We start from the raw sequence: 3511 nt of genomic DNA, 5'->3' as shown, positions 1-3511 counted from the left end.
GCATCCTGCCAGGAAATAGATTTCCCCCGCCGGCGTTTGGTAAGCCTATCCTTAAGCCATACAGAATGTCCTATCCTGAGGCTCTGCTTAGGTCCAATCAGACCTCCTGAATCGTGTAACATTGTATATAGTTCAGTTATGAAATCATATAAGTTTGAGTGCCGCTGTTTGTAGAGCAGTCCTGAGCTGAGCAATGTTTGAATAAAGCCTTTTCTTTTGACTACCGTCTCCTGCCTTCAATACCTAAAACCTGGCCATCCATTCAGGTCAGGGCATTATAACATTACAGTTGATTTTCGATTGTCAAATGTGTGCTGCTGGCTACTGCTTTGTTTGCAGCAGTAGAACCATCCAGGTTCCTGTCAGAGGAATGAACTAATGAACAACACACATATGGTACAGGGAATGGCAGTATGTGTGATTCTAGATCAGAAATCTGTGTCTGAATCTCATTAGAAGTAGAGCACGTATTTTTTTCCTACAGAGGAAATGCTTCCACATAGTGGTGATTCTGAGATTTACAGTCCTAATTCACACACTCTGTTAGCTGCAACACCAGGTCTCTGTGAGTTATGATGGGGGAATTAGCTAAGAGACTATTCGCTTATTAGGTAAGCAAGCTAGGGAAGGTATTCCATCTATACCAGAGTCAGAACCCTCTTGGAGCTGCAAAGATAACATAGGAAATGTCTTTTGTGAAATTTATTAAAAATATAACTCTAATACACTCAGCTAATCAATGGAATATCACACACACATACACACACACCAGAGAGCTAGAAAATAAAGAGGTGAAGTGGTCTTAAAGAGATCAGTGACAAAAGAGGGCAAAGTGTTGGGGGGTGGGGTTATAGCTACCTTCCGAAGAGTCCATGGTGAAGAGAAGCAGACTGCTTGACCAGCAAGCACATCTGAGAAAACCTCAAAGAGATGGGGGATCCAGCCAGTATGCATCCCAGGAGACTGAACCAAAGATGGCCAGGTTTGGAGTTCTGATATAGGACAATTGTGCCTTCAGGGTAGTGGGCACAATGGGGAAATGGTCTGTGATGGGCTGGGATGGCTGGTAATGGCTCTGGAGGGTTTGTAGACAAAAGAAGTCCATGCTGGAGAAGAGAAGCCTTTGTTCACAAGGCGTTGCCGAGTCTTGGCTCCATTAATGGCTGGGCATTCAAGAAAACAATTACAATAGACTGTGGCCAGGGTGGTCCCAGTATTGACTTGTGAAGTCTGGAGATGTGAAGCAGATACATTGTCCCTTCCTATGGCAGATACATGTCTGCTTGAAGCTATATCTGAACTGATAGCTGATTGCATCAGAGAGATGGTCCTGAGCACATGGCTGGGCTAGTTGGCACTGCACAAAGAGAGCTATATTTGCCCTATGCCAGCTTTGGCCCTAACCTGGCTTGGGACCATCCTTTATGTAGTGGTAAGTGGGGCTTTGGGCTAACAACACCATGTGGCTGTTTGACTCTCAAACATAGCATTTCTTTTATTTTGGCATTTAGATATTTATACTCTGTTTCTCTCACCAATAGGGACAACATATTTCTCCCCTCCTCCATTTTATCACCACCACAACCACCCTGGGAGTAAGATGAGAAGAAATGACTGGCCAAAGGTAGCTCACTGAGTTTTCTTGTCTTACCAAACACACACTGGAACAGAAATTCCCATCTGCATTGCATGCTACTTTCATTTTGATTGATTGTTGAATTTTATGGCAGCGTCTAGACTGCATGCTGCTTTCACATCGCTTGATCTCTGGTTTTATGGTAGCCGTCTGCATAGATTTATGGCCATTTTATGGCCATTCAGGGGTGACTCTGCAGTCAGTACAGCGTTGGCTCGGGGTATTTGAACGCGGTTTTGAGCCACATCTCTTTCTGTTCCAGTGTGGGTTTGGTACAACAACGGAGCAAATGCTAGATGCAGATTGGGCCAAAGTGACAGAATGGGGCTTTGAAATCTAATCTTCGTGCAGCAGAACTGGAAGACATTTGCTTGCATGCTCTAGATAACAGGTGCCAATCAGTCCTGACTCTCACCTGGCTAGCCCAATCTCATTAGATCTCAGAAGCTAAGCAGGCTTCAGACTTCTGGATCAGGCAGGATGAAGAAATGAATTAATATTAGTTAAGACTAGTTAAGACGAGCATGTGAAGTCAGCTAATGATGATGTTTCATAGTAAGGTGTTGACAAATTAAATGGCATTGCCTAGCCTGACAGCACAAAAACAAAATAAAAGAAAAAGCACAGGAGACACTACTGAGATCCATGGAGAAACTCCATTTCAAAACAACACAACATCACCAAGGGCAAAAGAGACAAGAGAACAAAGATGTGCTCAACTTTTGAGGATGTATATTCTGCTGCAGTTTCAGCACGGGTCATGCTGAGAGCTTTTCTAACATGCTAAATCAAAACAGCGGGGTATCTGTGGCCTCAAGGTAAGAAATATTAAACATCTGCTAGCTTTTAGACTTGAAACACTGCCATGCCTCATCGGAGGGGGATTTCTTGCCGTTACTCCTCTGTGAAACTCACTCTTGCTGCTATGTGGAGATAAAGGTGTTGGCATCTTGACACAAACTGCCACTTCCCAGCAGTAAATGATTGTGTGGCTCTGAGATCCATCTCCACTGACATCCAGTACAGGTAGGCTGCTCCAGATTCTGTTAATAGCAATGGGATGTCTTTTGAGAAAGAAGCACCTGCATATATCACCAGCCTTCCGCCAAAATGGGAGTTACAGTAGATAGCCAAAAATATTGTCATATACAAATAGATCATCCTTTGCATGCATGGTACAGCGATAAAAGCACAAAGCTCCTACATATGTAGGTCTTCTCCATTCACATAAGCGAAGGGAACATATTGTGCACACTGAGCTAACCAACCTAGTGGGGGGAAAGGAGTGTGTGCTCCTGCAGGAACCTCACTGTTCATTAGAGGTCATCTAGATCTCTGGATCTGTAAGAGATGTTTCAGTATCAGTACACATAACGTGCTGAGAGATCCATGACTGGAATTCTGCAGCAAGTTTTTAAAAGGGCAGATACAGTGTGGGGGCATTATTTGGACTGGGTCACAGCATGGTGTGGGGGAAAGGAAATGTAGTCCTTCTACTTCTGCATGCTAACTGAAATGCCCCCCCCCAGCTGTTACTAGCGCTTCAAAGAGGGAAGAGAAGGGGGAATCTCATTCAGTCAAAAGGAAAGGGGGAACCAATCTCTCCCTTATATATAATTGAGTAAGACGCAGCCTCACGCAGCGGAGAGAAAATGTGCGCCAACAGTGTTTGGAGGCTTGAGCTGTCCGTCAGAAGCTTCCCCAGCTTCAATTGGCCATGTCACCTAACTCCCTCCTCAGAACACTCCCCTCCCCCGCCCAACTAGTCAGGGCTGGAGGGAATCAGTGGAAGGCTGGCGCCGGCAGCTCATCCCTGCTCGCCTCAGCCGGATTCTCCCCCACCTTTATCGCATGCCTGTTTTCTCCCCTCCCCTG

The sequence above is a fragment of the Gekko japonicus genome, unplaced genomic scaffold (assembly GCF_001447785.1).
Source record: "Gekko japonicus isolate JY-2015 unplaced genomic scaffold, Gekko_japonicus_V1.1 scaffold2233, whole genome shotgun sequence".
In the NCBI taxonomy this organism is placed as follows: Eukaryota; Metazoa; Chordata; class Lepidosauria; order Squamata; family Gekkonidae; genus Gekko; species Gekko japonicus.
This window is presented reverse-complemented; position numbering follows the sequence as displayed.